Source organism: Phalangium opilio, unplaced genomic scaffold (genome assembly GCF_054372755.1).
Source record: "Phalangium opilio isolate 3A_F unplaced genomic scaffold, DU_Popi_V2 ptg001706l_1, whole genome shotgun sequence".
Lineage (NCBI taxonomy): Eukaryota > Metazoa > Arthropoda > Arachnida > Opiliones > Phalangiidae > Phalangium > Phalangium opilio.
This window is the reverse complement of record NW_028324262.1, coordinates 20,001-27,877: the sequence shown is the minus strand read 5'-3', so window position 1 is coordinate 27,877 and position 7,877 is coordinate 20,001. Positions and strand designations below refer to the sequence as shown.

The window sequence follows — 7,877 nt, the reverse complement described above, 5'->3', positions numbered from 1 at the left end:
TAAAATATAGGATGTGTATTTATCTTTCGACTCACTCAATCGCTTCAACACTTACAGAGAGACGAAGTATTGAAATCCATATTATGTACGCTATATATAAATGTAGTAAAGCTGAATTAAAAAGTAAACACCATATTTTAAATGTTAATATCAAAAGATGTTCTTGGAATATTGAGATGAAACAGAGCTTTATATCTACACAACTACTAAAAGAATCGTAATGCCGAAAATTATTTAAAATATTTCCATTTAATATTCTGCAAAAAGGAAATGTTATCGTTTTGTAAGAGATCTTATCATCCTACTCGCTTTATATTAACTTTGATATGCGTGTAGTGTTTCGATTCAGATGTAATCTTCATTACTCGTTCTATATAAACTCTCACTTGTGTCACTTCAAAGAAATAAGTTTATCTTAAATAATTAATTAAATATAAATGATATTAATTATTTTAATCGCCAGTAAATAACTTTAAAAATAGTTAAATCGTTTAAAATAAAGTTGTTCCTTTTATCTTTCGAAACTTTGCTAATATTGACGTTCAAAGAGAAGGGTACCCCTCTTGCCCGCTTTCTTCAAATTTTGGGGTTTATATACGATTCGTTTCCATTATAATAATAGATAAAAACGCATTCGCGTGAACCGATGGTGGAAGCCCTGCCATTGGGAGGCTAGACGTTTCTCGTAACCCTAGCCGATCGCCGCGTATATCTTGAAACCAATAATAGATCAAAACGCATTCGCGTGAACCGATGGTGGAAGCCCTGCCATTGGGAGGCTAGACGTTTCTCGTAACCCTAGCCGATCGCCGCGTATATCTTGAAACCAAACGATGACGGAGGAAAAGAAGCCAGAATGTACTGACCGGCGTCCATGTGTAATGGACAAAAGACCTGAAGATGGTGGTGCATAGAAGCTGGTGTCAATGTGGAATTATAAAAAAACGTCTTGGTTTGGACCAAGGCCGAAAAAACAAACGATATGTCTGAGGTTTATCAGTTGACTGAAGTTTCAGATATTGCAATTTCTTTTTAAATTACTTTTATTCCTTTAATCCTTAATCAATATTTAATTCAATCAACTTATTTTTACTGTTAATCGATCTATTCCCTCTAAATTAATTTCAAAAATTACATATCTACGCTTTTTCAAGAATAATTCCATTTTCCGAAAACATTTTATCATGAAATTAATTATTTTGAAGGGAGTACGTGTTGGGTGACGAATATTGAATATTTGAAATATTATACGAAGTGTCTAAAAAGAGCAAGCGATCTTTGATATAACTCGAAAGGAAAATGTAAATATTTGATAGTGGATGCATATATTGGGGACGCGAATTTATACATTTAACTTCGAATATCGAAATGTTACATTTTTTTGTCGCGACTATGAAGGAAAGGTTGCACTGCAGTTTCCCTCTCCGAACTTCAAAGCTTCTTGGCCATAACTCAATCTAGATTTGGAACGTCATCACCCCTTACTACATTGTTGGCGTTACTTGTATTGTACACCGGTTACGTATTACGCGGAATGATTTTATCAGGCGTAGAGACCATTTCCGAAAACACACAGGGGCGAGGAGACCATTGGGGTATTCTTCCTTGCACCAAGGGCCATCGTCAGACGGTGCCAAAGTTCACTACAGGCGGGAGGAAAGTCAACTCGCACTGCCTCTAGCGGTGCTTCTAGGCGAGAGGGAGAAGACCCCAATGGCGGCATCGCCCCAGTGTTTTAGTTTCTCCTTATGTAATTTGTGTACGATCGGTCCATGGCAGTTCTGGTAAGGTATGATGTGTTCAACCATTTTATTTCCTCAGGAAATAACAAGTCATCGGAACTGAGAAGTATTTCTTTTTATGTAAACTTTACCCTTTCCTTTGGTTATATTTACACCGATATCATATTTTTCCAGTGCATAAAAGGAGAGCTACCTACTAAAAGAAACAAGACAGGACCGAGGTTGTTGCTTTGTCTTAAGTAGACAACATAAGTTTATAAATTAGTTTGAGCAAAATAAATTCTTTATCATAATTTCTTGACATCAGTCTTCCCAGCAACTTACAACAGATTTAAACTTTTTTGGTGCAAACTTGAAAATTTGTCAAGGCAACAAGAATTAAAACTGTGCTTCCAACTTAGTAATCATCGACACGAAATCCCTTCAAAATAATTAATTTCATGATAAAATGTTTTCGGAAAATGGAATTATTCTTGAAAAAGCGTAGATATGTAATTTTTGAAATTAATTTAGAGGGAATAGATCGATTAACAGTAAAAATAAGTTGATTGAATTAAATATTGATTAAGGATTAAAGGAATAAAAGTAATTTAAAAAGAAATTGCAATATCTGAAACTTCAGTCAACTGATAAACCTCAGACATATCGTTTGTTTTTTCGGCCTTGGTCCAAACCAAGACGTTTTTTTATAATATCTGTCCCTTCAGTCTTAATGTAATTAAAATTTGAATAATTTCATGTTTTTTGTACCGACATACATTTGGGGTTGATCTATTTCTAATAGCTTAAAGAAGTACTTAAGTATAGTTAATTATATGAACTCATATCCAATAACATAGTTTTCGAAAAGCATATAATGTTGTACTTTATATATGAAGTTAGTTCAAAAATGACAGTATTTGAAATGTAGAATAAATTTTTTTATTTGTTGTGTACACTCTAAACATATATCAATGAGAATTTTTGAGGAAATGCATCATGAGTAGAAGAGCTTGAAGACGATGTCTATATAAGCATATTGTGTTGTACTTTATTTATGAAAAGTTTAAAAACGACGGTATTTGAAATATGGAAGAAAAATATTTGTTTCGTACACTGTATACATATACAGTGTTGTCGAGATCAGACCAACAGCTTCCTTTATGTACAACCCCCAATACTGCCAACGGGTGATGTCGTGCTAAATTATACAGGGTGTAAATAAATGTTTAGAATTCATGTTTTATTGTATTTAAGTGACAACGAGTGGCAAGATACACAAAGAATACAGGAGAATATGCGTGAATGCAACAAAATATTTTAAAGCACAGTCCTACGATTAGTCTTAGAACCTGGGCCTCAAATTGCAACCTCTAAACTGTTTAGTAAACAACTCAACGTAAATATTCGAAGTGTCTACCATTGTGGTTGAGGCACTCTTCCAGATGACTGTCCGTGTCTTGCATTACATTTGCAACCACTAAACTCATGACGCATGGCAAGACTAATGGTATTGCCGTCTTAGGTACTTCTCGTCCGTTAAGGCTTGATGTAGGGGGATATGATTATGCCTGTAGTAATGCCCTTGTAAACTGGCACGAACAGTAGAATGGCTTAGTGCAACTTCTTGTTCCACCGCTCTACTACAAGCATGAGATTGGCTTCAAAACTTTCTACGATGTCAAAGTCTGTATCCTCATTACAGACTATACAGTCTCTTCTACGTTCACGATCTTGCACTATCGAAATGACGAAAGTCCTCGCACCCAAATGTCGGTGTGGAGACCGTTCGGCATAAAGCACTACCTTTAGTTGAACCAGAGAGAATTTTACACATGTGTAAAATTCTCTATGGTTGAATGTTACCGCGACCTTCACCCAAAATAAACTTGCTGCCCAATTTTTCCTGGTTAGAATAAGTTGGCATTTTGCTAGGAAACGAGACCAACTACTGTAATTCTACTACTTAGCGACACTGAAAGCCCCTTTATATCTAAAAAGACCGGAAGTTCCTCAAAGTTGAGTTTTCAAAGATTGTCAGCTTGAGCAGCAGGTCATAGTATGTATAGTGGTGAAGGTCGCTTTAACATTCGACACGTGACACCACGGTATGTTTGGTCCTCCAATGTCCTGACCCTATAGGTCCAAACAATTACCATCCAGTTTTTCGGCTCAGCGTTGCGGTATTGCCGGTCCCATTTGAAATACAATTTCTGTAGTGTTACAATTTTAACAATACGCCTGTTAAAAAGGCACAAATACCGAAAAAAGAAACCATTGTAATAAAGGTCGGCCCCCTAACCTTAAACTATGAACAAAATAAAGAAAACATAAAGGTTTCTTTGGGAATGACTTTGAAGCAGAAGGTCCGAGTTGTCTGAGGAACCGAGAAAAAAGGCCGTAGTGAAAACTAATCGTCGTTACGTAGCAGTTAGGACCGAATTTAATTAGTTAGTCTCGTCTTTTAGCAAAATGCCAGTGTATTCAAACCAGGGAAAATTGAACATGATGTTTACGAGGATTACCCAAAACGGCAAAACCTTTGCGTGAACTAATTGAAGCCGATCCATTATTTTTAGAAAGGTACTGTTCTCTGACGAGGCTATTTAAGGATGGTACCTTAAACCTTCATAACGTGCATTTTTGGGAGGGCATTCTTGGAAACCAAATTATCGGACCCTTTTTCTTGATAAGAAAATCTCTGAAGGCATTTACTTGGACTTCCTGCGTCATGAGTTCGTTGCTTGTAAAGTAATTGAAAGACATGGACAGATGAAGAGTGCCTGCACCACAATGGTAATCACATTGAACATTTACGTTGACGTTGATGTGTACCAAACGGATTCGATTAGAGGCTGTAATTTGAGGCCCAAATTCCAAGACTTATCGTAAGACTGTGCTTTAAAATTTTCTGTTGCTCCCCCCACTTGACTGGTATGCTAGGTGGTATTTCAGTAGAAGAAAATTTATTGAATTAGGGATAGCGAGAGATGGCTAGTGATATGGCTTAGTTATGGGCTAGACGCCCTTGTTTTATTGGCAACATTATTACATTGAATGTTGCCAGATTAAATTGTTGCTGGTGATTTGGCGAACTATGCTAATGATATATTAAAATTTAAATGGAAAAGTTTCATTTTGACACATTCCTTACCCTAAAATTTTGTGTTTGGAGCCTATTAATGCATTATAGTGATAATGTAATTAATTTTAGTGTTAAATAGGAAAACATTTAGGCTGAAAGAACAACTGGCGTAGTTTAATCTTATTTTGTTATTTCAGTTAAGGGTTATCTATAGTTACCCAAAAAAAACCTGTTGTTTTCGATTAATTTTAATTAAATATGATCATTAAGTTGAAATTAACGGCTTATCTTCTTTTACTAGTGTTATTTCAGTTTATTATACGAGTTTGAACAAGAAATTCTGCAAACTTTAGAGGAGTGACTGTTTGACTCTTGCAGAACAATCACTACTTTGCCCCAAAACTTTTAAATATCACGCCTTTTCAATGGCTCTCTTTTCAAAATGGGGAAAAAAGCTTTTAAATGACAATTTAATTAATCGTAAGAATTAAACAGGAAAATGGAGGCTGGGTGAAAGATTTGTTAGTTTAATTATAAGGTATCCATGAATTTACCCAAAACACGAATCTTTCACATTCTGGGAGCACTGCCGTGCTCCCAGCCAAGTCGAGCACTGACATCCTTTTCTCGAAGCAACTCGTGGCACTTTTAAGCCCACTGTAACTTCGTGATGGGTATAGGTGAAAGTCTGAAATTTTGCTTGCCGCGAGGACTGTCAATCCTAGCTATTGTTTCCAAATTTCAAGTTCCTACCCTATATGCTTTTCGAAATATCGCAGGTGAAATCTACCTTATTTTGTCACTCACTCACTCACCGATCATCAAAATTCTAAGGTACTTCTAGAGGAGATAGAAACTTAAAATTCAGGATTTAGTTTTCATTTATTTTATAAAGCACAGAAAAATTAAAACATCCCGAATTTTTTATAAAATTGTTCTTTAGTTCTTTATTTTAAAACTAGATGGCGCTGCCGTCTTTTCAACAGAAATAGTGTGTGTTCTTGATGAAAGGACGTAATGGTCCAAAGTTAACCGAAAGTTAAATATATATTAAAGCTAATAGGAGTAGTAGTTTAATAGAAATGTGTCGTAACTGATGCTACATTCTTTTATTAGGATATCGCGTACAATCTTTATTGCATATTCTCTGCGGGTCGAAAGGGGTAATTCAGCGTAAATATGGACAAACGTTAGCGATTATATTGGCAAACGAAGTACCACGAGAGGGTCTTGTTTTAATATAACTACCGAAGTATAACGAGAGGGTCTACAAAAAGAAGTGAGATCCTAAGAAAAACATTAACATGTACAAAAATGGGCCAAGCCTCGCTTCGTGCCCTCTCCGCCGTAAAAGTTCTGAAATCCCATGTAGAGCCAAGTCTGCCTTTTGGTCTCATTCAATCGCCAATTGAACAATTATGTTATAAATTAAGTACTTTTCCTAATTAATAACCAATATTCTTTGACTCTATCATTATTATACATCTTTGTTCGTATCAAAAATATCGTGACTTGGCAAGCGCAGGTGTACATAAGGTTATGCATAACTCGCCTTATAAACTTGTAAATAGGGTTATGCATAACTCACCATATAATTTGTACATAGGGTTGTGCATGACTCATCTTATAAACTTGTACATATCCCCTCGACCATAAACGATTTAGTGAATATCCCTTCGACTTCCTTTTAATATTACTTACTTGCGATTGCCAAGTCACGATATTTTTGATACGAACAAAGATGTATAATAATGATAGAGTCAAAGAAGATTGGTTATTAATTAGGAAAAGGACTTAATTTATAACATAATTGTTCAATTGGCGATTGAATGAGAACAAAAGGCAGACTTGGCTCTACATGGGATCTCAGAACTTTTTAGGGCGGAGAGGGCACGAAGCGAGGCTTGGCCCATTTTTGTACATGTTAATGTTTTTCTTAGGTTAATTATACTTGATTGAGTTTAATTTAACGGCTTATCTTGTTTATCTTGTGTGGATTTATTTTATAATAAAAGTTTCAATAAAATATTAACTTAAATTGCAATTACCCTAAAATTTTAATGTATGCGCTTTTGATGTATTTTAATGATCATTTAGATTAATTTGAAAGTGAAATAGGAAACTACTGTGGCTGTACGAAAAACTTGTGATGTTTTAATCTTAATTTGAGCGTGGTTCGTGAGAGTGGATTAAGCTTAAAATTTATTTGAATTTTTTACCCTATTTGCAATGTTTAGTGCAGTTTAATATTTTTGCCATATATTCATCATTATGGTACCCTAAACTTTTGGGTAGTTTAAACAGTTTATTTAAAAGTTATTTGAGCTTTTATCCAAAAATGTATATTTTGGTTTAATTTCACGTTAATTATATTTAATTGAGTTAAAATTAACGTAGGATTGTGTTTTGGCAGTGTACATTTAGGCTATAAAATGAGTTTAAATGTATACTTCACCTTAGTTGCAATTTTTAGTGGAGTTTTCGATTCTTATTTTACCCTAAACTTTTGAATTTCGCGCCTATTAAGGTGCTTTCGAGATAATTTAAATTAGCTTAAGTGTGAAAGAGAAAACATGGGGCTTTACCAACGGCTTGGTTAGATACAATCTTAATCAAGGACATCATTTAAGAGTTATCTGAGTTTTCATCCAAAAAAAATGTACATTCGGGGTTTAATTTCACGTTAATTACACTTAATTACGTTGAAATTAACTTGTCGTCAGTGCTCATTAAGCTTATAAAATGACTTTTAATAAATAATTCACCTTAACTCTAATGTTTAGAGGAGTTTTTGATTATTTCCAACACATTGCGTTAAATTTTTATCATATCCTGTGCTAGGTTTGTGGTAAAGATTATCTATACAATATGTTAATGAATGATGTTATTCTATAGTTTAGCTTGAATACCAGTAATTAAATCAAATACCTATACAATTCATAGCAATTTAAACCAATAAACAAACGGCAACGTGGACTGTGGAAATAGCAAACAACGTAACCCTCCGTTTCTAACGTGGTTACGTTGAGAGAATCTGTGATGTAAACATGAAAATTATTTGACTAATTAAA

At 34.6% G+C, this 7,877-nt stretch overlaps 1 long non-coding RNA gene across 8 annotated transcripts in view; it reads right to left on the bottom strand.

The window, feature by feature from the left end:
- Positions 1 to 2,640: 2,640 nt before the first annotated feature.
- LOC149582338 (uncharacterized) overlaps positions 2,641 to 7,877 on the bottom strand; it is a 6,197-nt gene continuing 960 nt past the window's right edge. For 7 of the 8 annotated variants that reach the window (XR_016380626.1, XR_016380629.1, XR_016380631.1 and 4 more), the window contains one exon: positions 5,670 to 7,877. This exon is cut by the window's right edge and continues 354 nt beyond it. This is a non-coding gene — a long non-coding RNA (uncharacterized LOC149582338). Of the gene's footprint in view, positions 2,923 to 5,360 lie in introns of those variants that run through there. The other variant, XR_016380627.1, reaches the window with a different exon arrangement.